This window comes from Zonotrichia leucophrys, chromosome 1, assembly GCF_028769735.1.
Source record: "Zonotrichia leucophrys gambelii isolate GWCS_2022_RI chromosome 1, RI_Zleu_2.0, whole genome shotgun sequence".
NCBI lineage: Eukaryota > Metazoa > Chordata > Aves > Passeriformes > Passerellidae > Zonotrichia > Zonotrichia leucophrys.
Genome location: NC_088169.1, coordinates 20137170 through 20161634, shown reverse-complemented (window position 1 = coordinate 20161634; position 24465 = coordinate 20137170). Strand labels below are relative to the sequence as shown.

At 39.4% G+C, this 24465-nt stretch overlaps 1 protein-coding gene across 4 annotated transcripts in view; it reads right to left on the bottom strand.

Moving 5' to 3' along the window:
• ARHGAP6 (Rho GTPase activating protein 6) overlaps nucleotides 1-24465 on the bottom strand; it is a 315428-nt gene that overhangs the window by 117403 nt on the left and 173560 nt on the right. Inside the window, exon 1 of one of the 4 annotated variants that reach the window (XM_064708554.1) lies at nucleotides 1612-1648. The exons of the other annotated variants lie outside the window; for them this stretch is intronic. The gene's annotated coding sequence lies outside the window, so the exon portion shown is untranslated. Of the gene's footprint in view, nucleotides 1-1611; nucleotides 1649-24465 lie in introns of those variants that run through there. 4 annotated transcript variants of the gene reach the window in all.

The window sequence follows — 24465 nt, the reverse complement described above, 5'->3', positions numbered from 1 at the left end:
AGTAATAGATTGTTAATGAATAACAAGTCACGAAAATCAACAGGGCAAAGGAACTTGTGTGGAAGCTATAGGTTTCTTCAGAAAAGAAAAAAATACTGCAGAAAATACTGAAAACAAATGTTAGAAGCAATGAAGGCATTATAAAGTCTTTTCATTTTCCATCTTTATAAAGCTCAATTTTCTCCCCTAGTGTTCAGATCAGCCACCAAAGCATTCATCCTTTATGCTCTAAGCCTAGGACAGAAATAAGCCTTTTTAGTCACTCAGAGCACATCATTACACCTCTGGAAAGCAAACAGAGCTCCAAAAGCTGTGAGGAACAGAGGGGAAAGAAGAGAAAGTATCAATCTCTGGTACAATTAATTACTCTTTTTTTTTTGTTTTATGGAAGTCACTTTCTAAAGTGTTGTTAGTGCATATATTAGACAAAATTTCTTTCCTCCATGGGTTCTTTCCCAGCCCGCTAGCAATACAAATTGAATGTTACTGAAAATAGAATCCATAATAGAATGAATTAAACTTATAGATCCAACAATAATGTGAATCCAAACTAACAGCAGTATTACTGATGTCATGATAATTGGCATTGATATTCACTGTAGCCACATGCTTTCTGCTGAGTCAGTTTTTGAAATACCAAAGTCCAAAAGACAGACAAAAGAATAAATTCCTAGAGGTCATGAAATAGTTGGTAATGTCATTTGTAGTGAACATCACAACCATAAAAACACGAATTATCTGATGCAGGTGTCTCCAGTACCAGTGGTTTGCCTCAAGTGATCTTGCCCTGTCCTAGGGTAGAGCTGCAGCTCCACAAAACAGGATTTGGACACAAAATCCACAAGACACAAACTCAGGAGGTCTGTCCTCAGTGACAGAGGTGAGGTCAGGCAGACTTTAAATTTTAGCTGAAGAATACTCATTGAAGCATCAGACCATATTCTGACATTACTTTGAGGACTAAAATTACACACAGAGGTCTTGCAGGGCTGTCTAAACCAGAAGCAAGTCAGTTGCCTAAGCCCTGCTGCAATCAGCAGCTATTAAATTGCTTTAAACCCTGCAAAATACCACTGAGGACTTCCAGTACTTTTATGTACCTAGGCATTTCCAAATATCTGGTCTCTAGATACAGGTGGAGCCCTTTAAAATTCCTCAATATGAAAGCCATTCTATCCTATTTTATGAATTTTGTGGTAACTGAATCTCACAGTCAACCTATGTACTGCATTCTTTATGCACAGGCACGCACACACAAACAGAGGAAAAGCATTTTCTAAAATCACAGGGAAGTTCTGTAGACATGCCTACATTATTTTACAGGCAGCTACATTGAGCTTTTGAGCTAAGCTGTGTTAACGAAGCATTATATTGCCCCCAGGAGAATTTATTTATTTTCTTACGACAGGAATAAGCAGATCTCCAGAGCTCCAACAATTCCTACCACGAACCCCAAAAGGATTCAGGTCATGATCTGCCTTCCTGCACCTACAGAATAATTTCCTTCCCAAATATTCCTTCCCATTTTTTCTAGACTAGTCTTCCCACCTAAATTCTGAATTTAAATAAGCAGTAAGAACATTTCTCAAGTGCATATAACAATCTACTTACACCTTTATCCCAATCCCAGCTGTCCTAGTTGGTTTGCAGACACCTGTGCAGAAAATGCCAAAGGGACTGGCAATCTCCTCAGTTCCTTTAACAGAGTGCAATTCTGAAAACAAGACAAATTATCTCCTCCTTTCTGTCTTCTACAGTGCTTCTGAACTGGTGGTAGGAGGAGCAGAAAGTCTCCCTATCTTGCAATGTGAGAAAAAGCGAAAATTCCCATCAGAAGTGACTCACCAACATTAATCATATATACACCAGATTGAAAGGCACTCAGAACATGAAGTCAGAATCCCAGCCTCAGCTAAGCAAATGAGAAGTAAATGTCTCAGTACTACCATATTCTTTTAACTGCTCTATCTGTACAGTTTTGCACAATGAAGCTGATGAATATAAATTTATTGTTTCTAGCACTGAACTTCCACTGAGAAGTGCTGCAGAATCTTTTGGAAGAACAAGCAGCTGAGTAGCATGAAACTTCCTATGTCCTGAAATGAATAAGCACCAGTGTAAAAATTTTCACATGTAAAGCATTCATATTCACATGACTTGCCACCTGGCCTGTGCATTAAAATGAATATCCTTATAGCTTAACCAAGCAGATGAAGATCAGAATCTTAAACAACCAAATGACACTGCAGGTCAAGATATTTAGTCTCCTGTTTGCTTCTCATGGGGAGTACTGTGAATTTTTATTCACCAGCACAAAATCCAAGTAAAAAAATCCATAGTGTACTGTTTAGATTCAGGACTACAGCTGAATATAGGGGATTAGGAGGCTTGAAGAAAAAGAGAAAAATAGTAAGAAAAAGTCCTACTGCCTCCAAAAGAAAGTTTGAGAATGAGAATATTTATTTTCTTATTAAAAAAAAAACACAACAAAGCCATCTTTGGACATATACACATGCTACTTGAATCTACAAAGCAGGGAATTTCCCCATTCACACATCTGCCATACTGCTCTACATTCTTCATAAACTGGACTCAGACTTTTTGCCTTTCTAGTAGTCTTAACTCTATATAATAGTAACTATCCAGCTCTCACAGCACTATACCCAGAATTATATATAATATATGAACAATATTCTATTAGCCACAAAAAAACCAACAGTACGAATACAAAAAGTAAATTACACTCCTCCTATTTTTCAGGGAAGTATTCCAGTGCCCAGAACTAGGTTTTTATAGTCTGTCATAGTCCTGTAAACTCAGGATAAATCAAGTGCTGCTCTAGCACTACCTTGGCATAAAAGAAATCAAGCCTCACTCCAATACAGTGCTTGAGCTGCTGCCAAGTTAACAATGTCTATTGGCATTTCATTACATTGCATTTCTGGAAGCTAAGGCACAACTTCAGCATGAGCAGGGCTGCTCTGAGCAACAGACCTGTTCTGTTCAGCTCAACACTCACCCGACAAATAGGTTTGATATATAGCACTGTGTGACACACAAAACCAGGCAAGGATGTAAATTTAGCTCCTCACTGATTTGCTCGAGGATATTTAACTCAAACATTGTAACAATCACTGTAAATAATAACAATACTTACGTAAATCCTGCCTATGACTCGCAAACTTAAGAACAAAATGGTCACATTTTCTTCTGAGTAGAGGTATTTAAAAGAGTCCTGGTTTAAACTGGGTTCTGTTATACTTCAGACATTTATATTTCCCTAGAGAAATGCTTGCATGACTTCAGAGCTTCAGTCTGTTCTATTTCCTCACACAACACAAGACCTTGCTGCTTTGGACAGATCACGTCTGGCTTCTGGTATTCCCTCTCCCAAATCCTGACAGGGAGCAAGACCCCCAGGATGAGCACAGTGATAATCTCACTCTCTGTGACATGGGACTATGGCTTTTTGCACAAACATGCTGCTTCAGACTTAGATCGCAACCACCCACTTTGAGAAGCTTTCTGAGGCAGATTGATGCTGTGCCCTCATCCTTCGGAAAAATCAAACTTGATTTCATCATCTGAAATCTGAGGTACCCCAAAACACTCCTCACTTCTGAGACACTTGGGTCTGCTTGTGCATCATTCAAGAAAACAAAAATATAGAAAACAGAATCATAAACTGTCCATGATGCCACATTTAAAGGGATCCCTAGCAATGTCAGTAAACTAAGTTAGCCAGTCAGAAAAGAGTTAACTCAGTTAACTCTGAAATAGCTACAGAACTCCAGTACAGACCCAATACCATCTCCCTCTCTCTCTGTTATGAATACAAAGGAAGACAACTTTGCCCTAAAGGAAGCTCACATCAGTCTTTCAGTAAATGTTAGCTGGAGCAGGACCACGCTCATTTGTTCTGCTTCCACACCTTGTTTGTGGAAGTTTTTCTAATGTCTTACCTGGCAACAACTCTGGACACAAGGAAAGCCTTTTTTAAAACAGAGCCAGGCTAAGGTTCACAAACTTCTCATGATGATCCTGAAGGTTTTATCTTACAGATTCAGTCACTGCTTTGTAAATCAAGAAAGACAGATGTTCTAATTTTTGGTGGCTAGGCTTTTCCACATGTATTTTGACATGTTTGAAAGAAATGCACTCAGTAGAAAGGGTTAGAGACATCCTAAGATGAAATGTCCCTGAAGAATAACTCCATATCCTCTAGGTAAAGATTTTATGAAGTAAGTAAAAAGAAAAACTGGTGATAAAGTGACCCAAATTGCTACTGATGGTCCCAATGACATGTTATTGTAGTCTGAAGAGCAAAAGCATGCAAGATATTGAAAAGTCATATTAATAATGTACAAAAGTTCAGTCTAAGGACTATCACTTTGGTTGTTACATAAGATCCTATGATAAAAAAAAAAATCAGAGGAAGGTAAGTCTTTGTTTCTTGGTAGATTTCGAGAACATAAAAAATAACTGCCTGATTTTACTTTGAAAATTAACATCTTTACTCTCTTTTTGTGCAGTGTTAGAAATAAGTGGGACTAATACCTCACATGATTTGAGAGTTGTGACTAGTAAGAACAAATCAACCACAATCAGCCGGCAATCTACATTTATAACAACATATACAGCTTATTGAATCCAGAGCAGCAGAGGGGACCAATCCATACTCCTGTGAAGTTCCCAGCTCTCCACAATCACTCCAATTTACATCTGAGAACACCAAAACAAAAGGTTGGTGCCACATGCCTAACAGGGACTGTACACAGGTGTTTAAATTTAGAGTGGAAAACTGCGCAGCTTTCCAGAGCCCTTCTGGCATGATCAGTAAAATGTCAGCCTGGTCTCCAAAGCTCAGCCCCACCACACTGAGATCCACAGAGCAGGGCGTGAGAAGGCAGAAAGTACAGGAGGTGGTCTCCCAGAGGTACATGTGAAAGGCCACATGCTTACAGGACAAAGAGATGACCAGTTTTCATTCAAAAACGTGGAAACAGGCTATTCTGAAAAAAAAAAAAAAAAGCTTCATGGTCAGAACACTACACAGATATGAGAATATATTTCTGAAAAAAAAGACCAAAAATAAACTAAGAAAAGGGTGAATAAAAAAAAAGAAACAAAAAAAGAAACAAACCATCAAATCAAACCCAAAAGTCAGATGTGACCACCAGTGGAAAAAAAATACAAAACCAAACCAACATAATGGACCAGAACAAACATAAACAGAGATTCCCAATTTTCGGCTATTCTCTAACCTAGTGGCTTGTAGCTCTTCCCAGAAACTGGCCTTGGAACCTCCCTCCAGGCCACTCTGGAGAACAGTGAACCCACATTTTCTGGGTCCTGTGGAGCCCTCTCTCACACTGGCAGGTCTGTGATGCAGCTCCTGCTTCATCCTCTCCATTGCTCAGGGAGCTCAGGCACTCACTCAAGGCTGCAGCTTCCGCTCCAGAAAAAGCCATTTCAAAAGTCTGTTACAACTTTGCCACTTGCCACTTCCCTCTCTATTTTCATGGAGCCCCAAGGAAATTGTTTAAGGTCAGCAGGAAAGCATTTGCAGAGCAGGCACAGCAGTGCAGCAGCAGTGTCAGATGCAGACCCCACCCTGCAGCTCTCTGCCCAACTATGAGTGCATCCATGTCCAAGGTCCAGGCCTTAATCCCTTCTCCTCTCCAGATGCTTTACAGCAACTGCTCTCAGACAGGCTGGAACACAGCGTGAAGTGCTAAATTTCAAGTACATGTCTCTGCTCTTAAGACTCTGATTCCTCTTTCTTGTCTGTTTAGAAACGTACTGAAGTAACATTCACCATAAATAAAACAAATGTCTTTGGAAAAGGCCTCAGCAAGATGCTCAGAAAGTCTTCTGCAGTTTGTGATTCCATCTGTTTCCTTCTCCAGTTTAACCTGACACGTTGGCTTATTATTAATCTGTGTGATACTTCAGATATTTTCAGTAAGTCCTACTGAAAAATTTTCCTCCCATTTAGACTAAATGTGAGTTTTCGGCCATGTTATCTGAATTTTTTCACTGATCAGAGAAGAAGTTCTAAACTAAGTTCTCCATTGATAGAAAGGGGCTGATCTGAATATGGAAAATCAGAAATTGCAATCTAATTAGAAAACTCTCATGAAATTTAAGTCTCAGAGGCAAGGGGACAGTTTTATTTTCTACATTTCTAATTAATTTCTACCCTGTTAAGTACACCCAAATTCACATTTGCTTTCATTTCTACCTAATGATATAGAAGTCCCAGAAAATTATGCTGGTAAACAGGACTAATGACCAGTCTTGATGGTGATATAACAAGAAAGGAACAAAAGAAGGATCATGAAAAATTGTAGAAGTAAGCATTCAATACCAAAAGGGAACAATTCATGGGAAGTTAATGAGTAGCCAATATGGGACTGAGCAAGAAATCAACAGTGTCAGAAACCTATGGAAGAAAAGCAGCAAATGTAAACAAGAAGAGCACAGAATGAAATCTGTGGGCAACAGATAGAGAAAAATTCAGGGCTTTAGAAAATGAGAAGCATTGAAATGAATTTCAATTGAATTGAAATCCATTGAAAGTCAGATGCAGGAAGGTGAGAAAAAAACAAGGCCAGAAGAATCACAAATAACTTCAAAAAATAAGCCACTGTTAAAAAAAAATTATGTGATACACAAATTTTGGCAGCCTGTCAAATTTTAACTACCTTTTAAATTACTAATTATGTGTTCTAATTGACTGAATAAGACAGAATTTCAAGAGTTTTAATGTTACCCTTTTTTTTTATCTCTGCAATCTCATCTCAGTGGAGAACCAAATGTCTTCAAAGACAAAAACAGGGCATTTGCTACAAGAAAATCTCTGTCCCTTAACACTACAAGAAACCCAAGTAAAGGTCTATCCTAAATGAAGAACAAGGCAGAAACTTCAGCTACATCAGTGGAATAGGATTTTATAGGTCTTTGTCAAAATAAACCTCTCTGAGAAAGCAACCTATGTTACTCATATACAACCAAGTTACTTACATACTCACCTGAAGCATCTCCATTTCTTCCTAACTGTTCTCCAGACTGACTTCCTTTTAATCAAATAAAAGACACTGTTGGGTCCAAAGCCAGTGTTATCACCTCCAGGTCACCTCCCATCCCTCCTCTGTGGGCAGCAGCACTGGGGCACAGGAAGGGCAGGGAGCAGATTCAGGCATTTCCCCTGCAGATTAGTGCTGTAAGTAATGCCTGGCCCAAAGTGCTCCTGCTCCTTCAGGGACAGTAACACAGAACATGTTGTTATTTACAAACAAATGAAAAAAGGCCAATTGCACGCCTTTCACTTATGATGCCTTTCAACTACACGTGTCTAATCTTAAAATTATATAACTTAAGGTGCATTGGCCATGGGAACATGAACTCATTTTTGTACTACTGCTTTTCCTAAAATTACTTTAACAGGCAGATTATTCATTTAAGATAGAGCATTAAGTCTTTTTGTTCAAATTCAATGAGAACACTTATGCAATGCATGTCAAAATGAAATTAATGTGCATTAAAATCTGGCCTTTGATGAGATTCAATGTATAGAGAGTAGTGCTTACTCTGGAGCCACCTGGAAAGACATCCTTTATCTCTTATTTTAATTTTACCATTTCAGACTAATTCTTGCAATAATTGTTAATGCTTAATTAAGAAAGATGACAGCAGAAGTAATCTCTCTTAGAGGATCCAAAATAAATATAAAGCCATTTCGGAACATCTGTTGCTAGAGATTACTATTGTTGAAAATGGAAAAAAAACTGGATTAAACTGATATCGTACATCTAGGGAACCCTGATAAAGTAAAAACTTCTGTTCACAGCTCTCTGAGAACAGAGGATTTTATGTATTCTGCAGAACTGCATAAAATGCAGAGCAAACAAAGATTAATCACTTCTGTGCCCATGGTCACTAAAAGGCAAGGAAAAATGTTACAGATTTTATAGAAGAAAACTGTGTTTGAAATTGTAGGGAAAAAAATGTTCAGAGTACCTGAAATTTTGCTGGAAATGAAAGAAAAGTTCAAAGGAAAGGAAACTTCCATTTTTGCAGTGGAGAATGCAGCAGTGAGAAAATTAATCTTGTGCATTAATCTTAGCATTCCTCCCAAGTGACTCAGGCCTGCAGAAGAAAACATTCCCACTATCGGGTTAGAAAACGTCATGTTTCCCACACAGAAGGGAGGAAAAAAAGCCTGAGCAGGGCTGGTTTTACTACTTTTCTCCTGATTAATTTGCTTGGAGACCCTTCTGTTGTTCAGTTTCAGATTGCTGAGGAAAATAGTTGCCATTTATGAAAAAAAAAATTGAATTAGTCCTCGTATGTACAATAAGCTTGAGTCAGACATTTCTAAACAGTTATTTAACTATTTATAATTTATTCTAATAGTTCTTGGTAAAAGCATCTTAGAACCACATCAGCAGCAAAACAGAAGATAGGCTAATAAACTCTGTGGCAACGTTTACACGCTTAAGAATTATAAATACATACTTTATGTGGTGACAAGCAGAACAGAAAGTCCAGTAAGCAATGAAGAGTGGGCTCCCCCTTGGTGAGCTGGAAGAGTGAGAGAGCTCAGACAGCCACTGGCAGTACCTGAACCTCCACCATTTCTAATGTCTGAGCCAAATATCTCTTTTTAAAAGCAAAACCCCAGCTCTGTTGGGAGCACTGACCCCATACAGTTCTCAGGTGCCTCTGTAAAAGCCAACGCTGTTACCAACAGGGAAAAAAGCACATGTGCAAAAAGGACAGTCAGTTCTGATGCTTCACTCAAACCCTCCATGCCTGCAGAGCAGAATCCTCCTGCTGGGCACCACAGCATTAAGGGCAGCTACAACCTGTGCTTCCACAGCCAGCGGCGCTCAGCAGGCGGCTCCCAAAGCTGAGCCTGGGGGAGCAGCAGCTTTGCAGATGTGCCCCAGCTGCAGATGTGCAGATGTGTCCCAGCAGCAGGTGTGCAGATGTGCCCCAGCTGCAGGTGTGCAGATGTGCCCCAGCTGCAGGTGTGCCCCAGCTGCAGGTGTGCAGGCGTGCCACAGCTGTAGGTGTGCCGGTGTGCCCCAGCTGCAGGTGTGCAGATGTGCACCAGCTGCAGGTGTGCCCCAGCAGCAGGTGTGCCCCAGTGCAGGGGCTCAGAGCAGCAGTGTCCCCACTCAGCAGCAGGAGAGCCTCGTGCCACAGCAGCCCTGGGCCTGCTCACCCTCCCTGGGACAGGAGACGCCGCCCCAGTGCAGGTACAAGAAGGAGCAGCAGGATGGTCACACCCACACCTGCAGGACTCAAGGCAGACCCTGATGCATTTGAAGGAAGGATGGGCAGGACACAGCTGAGCACTGAAAACTAATTTAACTAATTGACTGTCTTCATAAAACATGTGGAACAGCAAGGTAGGAGACTCAAAAATGCCTCCTGTACAGCCATGTAAAAAACACCAAAGCTTAACCACTTGCAAAACAAGGAGTCAATTAAACTATACTGAACACTATACAGATTGTTATTTATTAATCTTTAAATTATTTCCCAAACAGTTACTCAGCTAAGCTTCTGATCTGTTTTGTATTAGTGTCACATGAAAGTTGAATTATGAATGATTTTTCTCTATTGTTATTTATACATGTAGCAACCAGTTACAATTCAAAACCAGTATTTTACTGTGTCCCTGAAAGAAAATTATCAGTTTGGATGGAACAGTTTTTCTGTATCAGCTTAGGTCTTTCACGAATTGCCTTTTCACAATACAACATTTGAAAAAGAACTGAGATTTCTGAAAATAATTGTATTGGCAAGGAAGGAAGGCAAAATATTAAGGGCAAATATTTCAAGCTTTTAAAGCCAAGTCTTCCTATTACCAAGTCCTCCTCTATTCCCAACTTCCTGCTATTTTATTATATTCTACCAGACAGAAACGTTGTAGAAAGACATAAAACATGATTTAAATGTTTTCCCTCTCTATGTATACCTTGCATGTTAGGTCAGTTGCTCCACTTCACAGCTCAGCTGAAAATTTGTAATAAAAACACAGAGGTAAAATACTTTTGAAGAATGCTGCCATAAAATACACAAATTCTTTTAGCTTTCAAAGAAACTCAAGGAGTTTTTCCACTTGTCACACAATGGTAAGTGATGTAAGACAAAAGGATGGAATGAAAGTCATTAACAGAGAAGAAAGATGGAAAAATCTATCTCACAGTGGTTTACAATATCCTTAGTTTTGTGTTGTAAGAGGGGTTTTCTTTTTGGTTGCTGTTGAGTTTGGCACAGACAAAGTATCTGCAAGTCATGACCTATTAGAAACTTCTATACAAAAAAATAAAATAAAGCTTATTACTAGCTAGGTGTTCATTTTAATCTGTCAGCAGGTTACAAAGAAAAGATGAAAGTAAGCACAAAGAACTATTATATACCAACTACATTTGACTGATGAGTGTTCAAGGTGATTTTAAAAATTAACACACAAAATGTGTATATTGCAGACTTTGCATTACATATGTGAAAAAAAGACTGTGGCATTTATTTCAAGACAGAATACAATACAGAAAGGTCAGATTTTATGTTCTTATTAAAAAGTTTGAAAATTAACATCTTCTTTCCCCTTCTGTCACCAGGTTCTTAACAATTTCACCAAAAAGGAGCACCAAGTAGACACCCAGATATACTCATTTTTTCATCCATTCATAGCCATTTTTTCATCCCTTCACAGCCCACTAATTATTGTAATCTGCATTCATGTTAACATTCATATTAACTGATTTGTTATAAGCACCTTTCATACATACACAGACATGGATGTGAACTTGGGGAAGGATTATAAAAAAACTTCATAAAGAACTCTACTAATTTCATCAATGTCTGACAGCTTCACTGAAAGACTTCACTGGAAAGATACAACCCAGGACTAGATTTTAAACCTAGTTAACCTTCACCCAGTAGGGCAGAAACTGCAGATTTTGTTTCATTTGGAGTACCTGGTGTTCTAATGCTTCAGAGTATCTCAATCACATAAGAAAGGCATCTCTTACAGGCAGAATCTATAAAAACAGGAATAAAGTCAGATGTTGATCCCTAATAAATGAAATAAGAACAACTATCAGACAGACATTCTCAGAATAAACAGAGAGATAGGAAAACCTAAACCATTGAGAAGTGAAATAACATCCCACAAGAAAGTCAGTAAAAGAAAAAGATACCCAATTCTATTGACATATTAGATTGGCCTCAGGGTGGGATATTCAACCTCAAAAAAGTCAAACATACCAAGTAAGGTCAACTATAATTTAAGATTTGTTATAATACCCTTATTCTTTATTTAAAAAAAAAAAGTTCAGAGATTTCTTTGACTCAAATTTTGCATAAATAATTAGAAATCCTAGAATTGTAAGTGTTAAAGAAACAATCTTTATATAGCTACAGATCTTAAAATGCGAATTTTTTATAAGAGCCCCTCAGGTATATTTCAAGCTGTCAGTTTGGTTAGTAATATACTGAAAGCTTAAGAGTAGAAACAGTCTGCTGAAGTCAGTAGGTCTACACACACTGAATTCAGTTGCACAGGATTTTCTCTTTAATGCTGATGCTCCAGAACTGCCCAGGAAAATGCTTTCATGGTAGATAAAAATTAAAAATATAACCCACTTCGTTTAGCACTGAAGTCAGAGATTACTCACCTCTTTCATTCAATAAAGACTGACTTCTTGATCTACAAAACTTCCTGGTCACCTATCAAAACATTCCTATTTGCTCCACTGCTTATTATAATTATTAGGGATCTTTCTCAGGAGTCATTTGACCTGTCCCTCATTGATATTGTCCCATTCCCTATAATATTTGTCTTCTAATCCATCCATCTGCCTGGATGAGCTCTGCATCCTCCTTTGCCCATTTCCTCCTCCTAAAGAGTTCTTGACTCTCTTCAGTGCATCTTCCTCTTCCCTTGTTTTTACATCCGTACTATATCCTAGAAATGCACCGACAGAAAAGGACAATCCCTTGGAAAATAGGACTGCTTCCCCTGCTTCTACTCTTCTTGCACTCATTGAAATATCAGAAGTTTGGTTTCTTCTTAGCCTGGAACACAGGCAGATGAGGCAGCTGCAGCAGCAGTGCCCCGGGGTGAGCGCCGTGCTAAGATCACAGTGGAGAACACTGTGACTGGAGCTGCCTTTGTCATCCTTCTGTGGCAAAGGAACAGGCCACTTTCTGTGCATCACTCAGTACGAGTGACACATTTGTATGGACAGAAACCTCTTAATACACATAGGCAACAAACTAGCAGTTATCCTGATGGAACTTCCTGACATTTCCAAAGCATAAATCATTCAGGAGAGCTGTTTCAAGTCTTGCTGTCACATAAGGTACCTTCAGAGTATACATACTGTACCACTAATAGCTGCTTTACACAGTCAGAAAGAGTAAAGGAATGTTACTGCAATTAACAACTGACCTTTTACTTTGTATGTAAGGGAAAATGCATCGGAACATACCCATACCAAAAAAAAAAAAAAATCTGCTATCTGAGACAGTCCATCAAATCCCTCTAAAATGCTTTGTTTCTGTTATTTATTTTAACCTTGCACAAATGTTGTGGGGTTTTTTTAATGAAGGAGACTAAAAATTCAATATTCTTATATAATAAATAATGCAACCTCATTGTAGGTATACTTCAGAGCAACTAAGAATGCTTAATCACTTTTTTCCTAGGATCATCCTGTAACTTGACATTTCAAAAGTTGTATAGCATGTCAGCAAAAAATAATGCACTGATGGGAATATCCTGATAGAAGTCAAGTAATCTGACACTGCCACACTTAAAGCAATTTTCTTAAAAAAAAAACAAAAAAAAAATCCAAACAAAAATAAAGAAACCACAACTACAAGACCTAAAAGACTATTTAACCACAAAACTATAATTTATTTTCTAATACGTCTCCTCATATATACTAACTAGCTCCTGTCTCTTTTCTTTTAAGAAAAGTACTAGACAACTTGGCAAATATATGTCAATAAAACAAACTTTAAAAAGGTCTCCAGGTGTTCAACCCTGCAAAGGTCAGAGCACCTGAAAGGTGAGAGCTTCCCCAGACATGTAATGCTTAACAAGAACTTTCCATACCTCTTGAGACCAAACCTAAAAGAGCTTTTTATTTCTTGGTGCCAACCCAATTAACATAAATGTATCTTCTTCATTATGTGTTTTCTGGGAAATGTGAGCAGTGTCCTGTCTTTGAATAAAGCTTTATCTTTTTGAGCCACAGAGTTCTTGGTAACATTTTAGCCATACACATCTGCAGCTTACTTTGTGTGAATTAATGTGGCTTTCTCATAAAAGTTGGCTTTAACATCATAAATAACCGACAAGTGCTAAATAAAATCTTTGGCAAAGCTCAGGATGAGATGGAGATTCCCTGCAGCCACCCCACCTGGCACCAAGACAGCAGAGGCCACAGCTGTTGTCCCCACCGGCCCAAAGCTAACTGGGGCATTCCAAGAGCTGTGGCTCCTGGAAATATACTGAATGTCACATTCACAAGGAACATAACCGGGCAAACCAAGTGCACCACTGGGATGGAAGTTACTCTGAGAAGATGCAAGGTTTTTCTGCTTCCCTGTTTATGAAAAATCATATAGCATATAGCCAAGTTTTCACAGGTTTTCTCCCATTTTTCAAGTCACAGAGCAACATACACATCCTAAAAATAAGCAGAAAAAAAAATATTTACAAGTGCTTCTGACATTCACCCTTATATGCCATTGTCTGCCATTTTCCTTGACTTTCTACCTGTTCTTTCCACCCTAAACCCATGCATCAGTACTTCAGCCCTTTCACCTCCACTCGTACATGGTGCCATCCCACAGTGGCATCCATGGGGAAACTCACTGTGCCCTGGCTCCCTACACACTTCCATTTCTCCAACTCAGGCAAGGAGAAAAGGTAAGATCAGGGGCTTGAAGAGAACCATCAAGAGCTGTTTTAGAAGATGACTGAGCAACACACATTTCCAGCATAGCTGTATGCATGTATGCCTGCTCTGTGCATGCATACCCGAGGTCCAGGGAGACAACACAGCCAAGGAAGACAGAGTCTCCTCTGGCTGGCTGAGAAGGCTGTCTGGAGGAGGAATTAGAGGGCAGGGACAGGACTCTTCCTCAGCACTGGGCCTCTGCCAAGACCAGGCAATGGGATGAAAGGACTTGACCTCTGAAGCTGGCCTGAGGATTCAATAAGCTGCTTCACATGGTGTACAAATGTAACTGTTTTGATTGTGGTTTGCCATCCTACTAGACTGTAATACAAGGTTTTCTCTCAGCATAAACAAATTACATCAACAGTCTTGTGGGACACCATGCACACATTTACCCCATGAGTACCTCCTCTGTGTGACATTGCACCAACCCTGCATCTTGGCAGGGAGGGAACCCTGGCAGGCACAGGCCAGGCAGGCCACCACACCTTGCTGGACACCATCACGGTACGCAGTCAAAACAATATCAAAAGAGACAGCCTATGCAAAACCTAATATGACAAGGATCCTTCAATAACTTTTGTAAATGACCAAATCTCCTCATTCTCTACCCTGATGGTCACCAGTGACAGCTTCTCAAAGATGACAAAGGGCTGGGTTCCACCACCTTTACCAAAGAAAATACAGAGGCATGAAGAGAGTAGTTTTGAAGCTAAGAATATTTTAAGTAACGGAGTTAAAAGCAGATGCAAAAATTTTTACCAGCAGAGGTAAACCCTAAAGCAGAATCTGATAAAAATCTGAAAGAAGTATCTTCTAACAACTGAATGATTGAACTGATTTATGTTAGAACATTCTTTCTTTCATGTACACTGAGCCTGGTCCTGTTATAAATACATCCAGCACAAGAATAATCACATCCACTGCCAGGGATAAGAGGATTCTGTGTACATGGCAATCAGCCCTGGTCACACTGAGTGAAACACTCAGGGAATTGCAGGGGGAAAAAAGAGAAGATGAAGTCTATTGTAAGGATAGAGTGTAGTGTCATTCCTATTATTCATTTCATTACACTGATGAAGAGTTTCTCTGATGAACTGGGGAACACAGCCACGAACTTCAGACAGCAGCTTTCCAAAAGGAACAGATTTAGCAGCTTTCTCATTTTAAACTCCATGAGAACACTGGTACTGCAACAAATCAACCTCTTTATGTTTCCAAAAATCCAGTGGGATATTTGTGTTTAACAATATAACAACACATTAATGCCTCCCAAACATTAACAATGTGACACTCATAGTCAAACAGAAACTCACTCATTCACAGCTAGAATGGATGATTAAATCCTAGCTGCTAAGAACTAAAGAACAGACCAGGTTAATGTATAAAGGTTTGATGCGTGCAGAGTTCTCCCTCATCAACTGAAGACAGCTTCTTGAAAGGCTTTCTGCAGGTTCAATGAACACTAAGCAACAGAAGTGAGCTGAAGTGAGTACTTGAGCTACTACGGCTGCTGCCTCAGCCTGGAGAGAATCTCTGCACTGAGGGGTCTTGCATGCAGCCAGAGCTGGCAAGAGCTGCCATGAGCTCCATGGAGGTGCCAGAGGGCTGCAAAAGAAAAGCAGAAAATGAGGTATCCAAAAACCTTGTATTTTAACACTAAGGAGAAACTGGAAGCTTGCTTATCAGAAATATCTGCTTTTTACATACAGGACAGCAATGGGGAAAACCATTCAATGAGAGCAGAAACCTTTAAAAGGGAGCAGGAGGGAAACTATTCTACTCCAACACATCCTTACCTCACTTCACACATCCATGTACCTACTATCTATGATTTGCACACAGGTTCTTATATCAGTCCAGATCTTGTAGGGATTCCTCTGTGAGTACTGACAAGTATGAGCAGTTGAGTCCAAAACTTTGTGCACATCACGTAAGATGAATACTGCTCAGCTTGAGTAGAAATAGCCACTGTTAGAAAAGGAGCCTCCAAAATCATTAATCATTTCTACATCAGCATACATATTCCAGGCACATTCCTTGCTCTGGTGCACCTCTGAGAGTACACATTTACAGTCCAGAGGAGGGCTACAAAGAGATGACAAATTACCTCACACTTCAAACCACAAATATTTGGCTAACTAACTGGCACTGAGGAGCATCCAAAACAACAAAAATGTTGTTATTTCTTTTCTGCTACAAAGCTCAGCACTCTGCTCCTTCTTTCCCCTTTCACAGAGTGAAGATGGTTGGTCTAGCTGTTTTTATCTCAGTGACTTGCAACATCTGTGCTCTTCTTCACTACAGCTACACGTGGCTCATCACAACAATTTGTTCCTGAAAGACACTACCAGGCTTCCATTGGACCTTTGCATCTGGTAAAAATATTAAATGTCTTTGTAAAATCACTGTGGTGTTAAGTTACAGTGTTAGAGATCTTTAATTTCCTTGCTTTTGTTTCAAAATATTCTTCATGTTTGATGAAGATTTTGTAAGATATCTTAGGTCCACATGTTGAATTTCTTGGCCCTGAACCATGCATAAGGCTTTCCAGCTTCCCTAATTTCATACACATGAAAACACGAGGAGGGGTGAGCTGCAATCCAGCATAACTACAATAGGAAGTTATGAGTAGTGACAGGTACTATGTCTGCTGAGTATTACAAAGCTTTGCTGGTTTACACGCATTTTCCTTAATGTCAGTGAAAGATTCACACTACAAAGAAAGAAGGCTTGCATCTACAAACCACTCAGGGAAAGTGGGTATGTAAAAACCAGAGACCTTCACTGGCTTTAGAGGACAGGACCATTTGTCTCTGTTTTAACACCTTTCAGATACTAGCTCACATTTTTCTGTACGGTAAGACATGAAGCTACCTGCCACAGAGGAAGCTCAATGTGGAACCAAGCTTGTGTATACTTGTCCCCACAGTGTGAACAAGCAGAGCACTTGGTAATGATTGATTCCAGGCTGGGACCCTGCTCCCTAGCAGGTCACTGCAGCCATGTCCAGCTGCCATCACAAGGCTCCCAAGCCAGCTGCAGATGACAAATGCTGCCTGAGTTGCTGGAAACGCAGACTGCCTCTGCTGCCTGCAGGACTGGGCAGGCATGCTGCACAAAGGCACACAAACCTCATGACAAGGTCACCTCTCAGGCCCACATCACATCTGACCTGCCTGGCCTCTAGGGAAACTTGGGTGCAAAGCAAGAACTGCTCAGCATATGAGCCAAATATAGCTGGAAAATAACTTTATGGGGAAGAGGAACCAAGGAAGAGGCCCTGGTTCTGAACTTGAGCCAGAAATGCGCCCTCACAGCAAAGAAGGCCATCAGCTCCCTACGCTGCCTAAGCTGCATTAGACAAAGAGTCACCAGCAGGTCAAGGGAGAGGATCCTTGCCCTGCTCAGCATGGCTGAGACACTCACACTTGGGATGTGGGATCCAGTTCTGGGCTCCCCAACACAAGAGAGACAAGGACTGACTTACTGGAGCAAGTTCTCCAGCAAAGGGCCACAAAGATGATTAAGGAATGGGAATGGGAGCATCCCTCATACAAGGGGAGGCTGAGAGAGCTGAGAGAGAAGAGATGCCTTAGAAATGTCTTATCAACCTGCAGAAATATCTGAAGGAGGAAGCAAGTACAGACTCTTCTCTTTGGTGGCAAGTCACAGGACAAGAGACAGTGGCCACAGGCTGAAATTCCACTCTAAACATAGGAAGAAACTTCTACAGTGAGGGTGGTCAGACATCGGCATGGATGCCCACACAGACTGTGTAGTCTCTGCCTCTGAAGATGCCCAAAATAAAACTGAAGAGAGGCCTGAGAAAGCTGCTGTAGCTGACCCTGACCTGAACAAAGCATTGGACTAGATGATCTCCAGAGGAACTCTTCCAATCTTAACTATTCTCTAATTCTGTAAAAAATAAAGAGAAAAAGATAAGTCATATTAGCACTTGTAAAACTAGTAAGAATGCATATAAAGAAATATGGGGATTTTAAGCTGACAGTGTCAGTCACTAAAGCTTTATCAGGAGACTCAAGAGAGTCATTACTTTCACTCTTCCTCCTCCACAAAGGAAAAATTGTTTTAACTCCATAAAATTTCTTCTGTCAGATAAACAGAAACTTTCATCAACAGTAGCTAACCAACCAGCTGAGAGAATAAGTGGCAAAATAATACTTAAAAAAACCCCAAATTAGTACATTATGCTATTTTCCCCAAGCCTTCACTGCCAGTCTTGAATTTTTAAAGTTATTAACATGCTAATAAGTACACTGAAATAAAAAGTACCTATTGTGTTAAATAATTACACCCTAGAGAATATTGAAAAGTTTGTGAAAACAAATTTCTTCATAATTCAAAATGATAGCACACATTTTTTCATTATGCAGCACATGAAAGCGTGCTGGCTGCACGCTTATATTTCATCTACTTGTGGCCAGTGAAAATCATTGCCAAAAGCAGGAGTTCTCCTTGAGAGAACAAACAAAAAAATTAAGCAAAAAAGAACATAATAAAAACATTTGTCTGAGTAACTCATTACGAAGTTACATGAAATTAATAACCTAATAACCTTTTTCATTTCAAAGAAATCCATCTCACTTAGATTTTATTTTACTATTTCATGCCAATGATGAGACTGACTCAAATAATTTACATTCAAATGTGAATGTGAAGTTGCCCAAGACTGTGTGTCTAGGGAAGAAATCCAAGGAAACAGTCTGGTCTCTTGCTGCAAACCAAAGAAAGCAATTATCAAAATAAAAACTGACATTTTGTGAAGTCATAAAGCAATAAAGTCAGACCATTTCTTCCTTTGAGGAGTTTTTGTCTCACTGCCTTGAAAGGGTGATATCTTCCATTTGGACTCAAGGCTGTTGATGGGCAGCTCCATTCAAACCCACAAATCCTGGCATTCCTCTGACACTGACACTCAGGGGGGATAGGCTGCCCTGACCAAATCTCTCACCTTCTTGCCAAGATGCTTTTTCACAAAAGCTCTGTCCCAACTCAGCATCTCCTGAGCCCATTTTCCCACAGAAAGGGACTCAGATGTGCAGAATTAGCTAATTGCATACTCCATGACAAATGGGATGTGTGGCTTGCACTGATGTCACAACAGCATCAGCTGTGGAAGTTGACTCAATGTTAAGGAGAAGATGACATGAAAAGACAGCACAAGTCTTTATGCCTGGTGTTCCTTACTAACAGAGGTAAATGAACTTCTCAGGTCTGCAAGCATTTACCCACAACTGGATTCAGCTGCATCCTGCACTGCCAAGGCATGCTAATATTTATTGTCAATAAAAATACTGAGTACTGTAAAGTAGGAAAGGTTGTTCTGCCCTCCGTGTCATGATGATTACAAACGAAGACAATGCCCAGTTAAAGAGACACTATTCCAAGTCTGCTAAAAAAGCCATTTCCAGAGGTAAAACAGACAGACACTTGGGAATGCTTAAGCTGTGCTGGAGTGTCTGACATACCAGCAATATCTGGGGGGGAAGAAAGAGTGAGAGAAGAAACAACTCCCATTCATGTTAAAGGGATTAGGATCAGAGTCTTGCAGACAGAGGTACTCCACAAGCCACACAGAAATCAAGTATGTTTTAGAAGTTCTACATATAATAGAAGCAATGCCAAGAATTTTTTCAGGATAGACTTTACTGCACTACATTTATTTCCAGCCAGATCATACTCACAGCCTGTTGCCCATACTAGAGAGCAGCTTGGCTAAGGCAAGGCCATTCCAGAGAGGCTTCACAGATCAGAAGATGCATTAAGGGATTTGATTTACAGGAATTATTTTAACGTTTTATCTAAGTGATACTGCATTAAACCCATTCTAATACCCAAATTAATACAGTTTAGAATAGGAAAAAACTGCTCTGTCAGCTTGCAAAGCCAAGCACCTCCTGACCATCAACTCAATATATATTTCATAATAAAACCACACATTGGAGAGGGCATTAAATGTTAAATGCAGTAATGTAAGAGTAGTGAAGCACAGTGCCTGGTGGGAGCAAAGTTAGGTGAAGTGCCCATTTTAACCACAACAGCTCCATGTGGGAGAAAGACAGAAATGTAAGGCATATAGGAAAGAATGAAGTTGTCCCAAAGCAGCAATCCTACTTCTCACTTTGTTCAAAGGCTCACAGGGTTTACCTTCCACATAATAACTGTAACCTAAGGAAACACACTGAAAAAATTACAAGCAAATGAGTATTCCACCACTCGGATCCTATTAGCAAACCATGTATGCTGAAATCCAAAAAGCCTCCTTCACTGCAGTCTTTAGTAATTCATGGAAGCTAACTAGTGAGTGCTTGTAAAACACTCCTCAGATGCTTCTTTGATGCTCTAGCTCAGCTAGGTTTGCACAACAGACACAACCACACACTCCCCAGCCACTTGAAACAATTGGAAGGAAAAGAAGCTGAGATGCACACCAAACGACCAGCTAACTTTCACAGAGCTTTGCATTTCTGCTGCTGTTTCTGGTTTCCTTTTTATTCCAGTACCCTTCCCATTATTTAATGATTTACATAGCACCTATATCCATAGCTATCAGCCATCCTTCCCATATAGCCTTAAAAGGACTTGTTTAGATTTGCAGGGGGAGGGAGAGGGGAGGAAAGGGGGTTTCTTCAGACCGTGCTATGTCAAGGTTGTTGGAAGCCAGCAAATTCTGGCCTCCTGACCCATTTTTAAATAGCAAATTATCAAAACAGTCCTCACGCTGTTTCTCACTAAAATCACTTTTATGATTCTACTCATAGTGAGACATAGAAATCTGCATTTTGGTGACAAACAGAATGTGAAGCATTCTATAATTTTCACTTTAAAAGGATGCAAGAATCGCTGGCTCCTTACAAACTTCACATACTCAGCACACATACAAAAATTTAAACAAGTCCTTTTAAGGCTGCATAGCTTCTGTCTTAAAAAAAAAAAGCCCTCACATATTTGCTGGACTGGGTTGCTAGCGCTTCCCAGGGCTCTTCTCCATCCCTTTATGAGAATCAAACTGTGCCCTGTCCCCAGACAATCCCACCACCTCATTCTTCACCAGTGGGGAAGGGATGGCCAAGGAACATTTCTGCCACCTGGCAGAAATCTTAGAATAAATTATAAAATATAAGAATAATTTAAAACTACACTACAAATGGCAAAAAAAAAATAAAATGGATTAAATAACTGAAAATACACATTTTTTCTTCCTGGCACAGTGAAACTAAGGCTCAATCCTTATTTTCCTAATGCTCTTGATTACCAATCTTTGCTGGCTTCAGTTTTCCATTTCCTGCCTTTGTGATACTAATGTACTTTAAAGCCCAGAAGACCAATTGGTACATAGGATCTGTCCCCATCATAAATACATTCCATAATACAAAAATTCTAGAGATGAAAATATCTTTTAACTTTTTCAGTTTTCATGTCTTCCAGCACGTTTTGTCTCCATGACTACTCAAAGCTCCACTTTTCATTTATTCTGTGTGGAATATGAGCCTTTGAACAGATACATACAACACTAATAGTCCTTACACACAAAAACCACCACAAATTCCTCAATGCAAAATTTTTTAAGATAAAATACTTGTTCTGTGAAAATCAATATTTCTTGTGGGCCCTATGAGTCCTGGGCAAAAATATTTCAGTCAACATTTTTTATGAGAAGATATGACGGGAGAAAGGTGAACAGCAACAGACCGAGAGGCTATTGAAGAAACATCCTGCTTCTATGGAATAAGCTCCTAATTGCCAACCTGAGTTTATTTATGCCTACTTTATGATTCATAGCTGTGCTTTCATGGAAAGAATTCTTTCTTTTCTGTTTATTCCCTTCATGTATCATTGACAATAATCGCACCCTTCTCATCTTCCCTTTCACTACGCTAAGCAACATTATTCTCCTTCAGTCCTCAGGATGAGAATATCTCGATTTCCTTCATTGTTTTCACACAATTTCTCCAGACAATAATTCATCTTTCTTGAACACAGGGCATTGGAAATGTACTCATATTCCCAGTGAAACTGTATCAGTGCTCTTTGCAATGCTATAAACACTTTTCTTTCTCTCCCAGAAATCTAACACCAAATCCAAGGCATGTGGTTAGAAAAGAAAAAACAAAAAAAGAATACCATACTTTTCAAAAATGCAACAACTATCAAGGACAACCATCAAATTATTCTGCACTATCTGGCTATGGTAAAATTATGCTTCATTTTCCTTGCCCATTCATCATTATTCTTTGTTTTTAATGACTTCCTTGTTCTAAATACTTTCTCGTAACAAATGTCAGAATAATCAATCTGTTGGTCTTAAGTCAGATTTTTGCTTAACAGGTTAAAAAATTATATTTGTTATTCTCCAGTCATATGTGAGCAGCTCTGGAAGGACTGAGCTATCAAAAATGCTTCAGATCAGATTTTAAGGTTTATGTGTCAACCCCTCCAATATTTTGAGCTGATGTCTAATGACATAGGCAACACAAACCTTGTAGAGAAAGTACCATATTCTACAACAATGAATGTAGCTACGGAGAGGACCTTGTGCCATTATTACTATTATTATTACTGTCATCTAGGGATGGCCATCATATGGTTCCCAGGATCCAGGAAGATCAGACACTTGCGTTTTATTCTTAAAACGGAAATTCTATTTTTCAGGCCATCATTTACACAAACAACCTTGGCTTTAGTACAGCACCTCCAACATTACCACTGTACTGACAGTGGCATAGAAGATATCTCCTTTTGAGATAATTTCTGTATTCTTTTTGAGGTATACTACTTATTCAATGCATCATGGCTTCATCTCAGTCCCTGATTCTGTCTGAAGGACCTCTTTTATTTGCATCAGCCTCCTCTGCATAGGACAGCTTGACCTTTTACAATTTGCACAGAAGCCTTTAGCCTTCTTTGTTTGCAGGACCTCTGCTTATCCTTTATTCTGAGGCAGTTAATTGTCCATTTGCACTTCCAATAGAATGCTTTATGTATGATTCTGAAAGTTTGGGGACTTTGCTTTCTGGAGAAAAATAAATTAACTGTCCCCTGACCTCTTCTGTTTGGTTAATTAATTCCCTCAACTTTATCCCCTGCATTTTGTTCAAATTCCATTTGAAATTGGTTAAGTTGTCAGCATTTGTTCCGGAATTGTTTTCATAGTCAGCTCTTCCATAAGGTCATTCCTACATACCAAAGCCAAGCCTGAAATGGAGTGATCTTTTCATTCAGTAACTATTAGAAGAAATATGTTGACTACTACATCCAGAAATATCCTTCCTATCATTATTAATAGCATCTTCTCCAAGGACTAAAAGTTTCCCAGAGATATGGATCTCCCAGTAGTATTTCCTTCTCTAGCAATGCTGACTTCTACACAAAAGCTGAACTTGGCATCTAGAGCAGACCCCTAACACCCCTGAGTGCACCTCACATCTCACACCTGCCCAGGTAAGGTAGAGCAGGACAAGGAGCAGGGGACCTGTGCACTTGTCCGTCCCATCAACCAGCAGCTGGGATGAACTCCTCATCACCCCCAGGCCATTCTGCCACTGTGTGAACAAGCACAACTAACACTGTTGCCTATGTCATAAAAAATTCATCCAGAATCCATTTTTAAAGTAATCCAAATGACAGAAAAATTTTAAATTTCAGAAACTTTGCCATGGTTTTAAAAATTTCTTAACTTTGTGGATCCCTTCTATCAAAAAATGTGAGACAATTAGCCAGTCTGACCTAACAAAAGATTTTTATCATTATTAGACATATGTTTACAGACAGACAAGTTTGAAGAGAATTTATTCTTAATTTGGCATTTCAGAAGCACCTCTCACCTTAGCAGTGTAACAAAGGCAGCTTTAAGTACTTGAGTGCAGTTGTATTTATTAACACTTTGCATGAGTCACCACTTCCAAATGCCTTATGCTGTCCTTAAAATCATACTGGCATATATTTCCTTTTAACATTTTGCTAAGTGCTACTAAAACTTTACAGCCCTGGGGGAAAATTATGTAGGAGAGAATTGGCACACTTACACTTGAAACAATGAGGACACATAGATCTGTTCATCCTTTACCCATTCAAATTCACAACAAGCAAAAAACCACCTTTACTTAATGTAATGTCATCCATAAAATTTTGCAAGTATGAATTACATTTCCCCCAGAAAATGCAATGTACCTCTGGTAAGCCTGCACAAAGGGCCACTGGTTAGCACAAGATAATGATCCTAAATCCTAAGAGTAGTCATGTAAGAGAGGAAAAAAGTCAATATGAATTTTAAAAAATATGTATTTAATTTCAGAAATAAATAGGTGCACAATAGATTCTCTTTAAAGTATGGTCTGATTTCTTAGTCTTATGTTTTCTGTTTTGAAAAGTTTGGCAAAACAGAAAGAATAGCACCACTGAAGTGAGTTATGAAGAGGACTGAAAATGTTGATATTATTTAAGGTGGTGA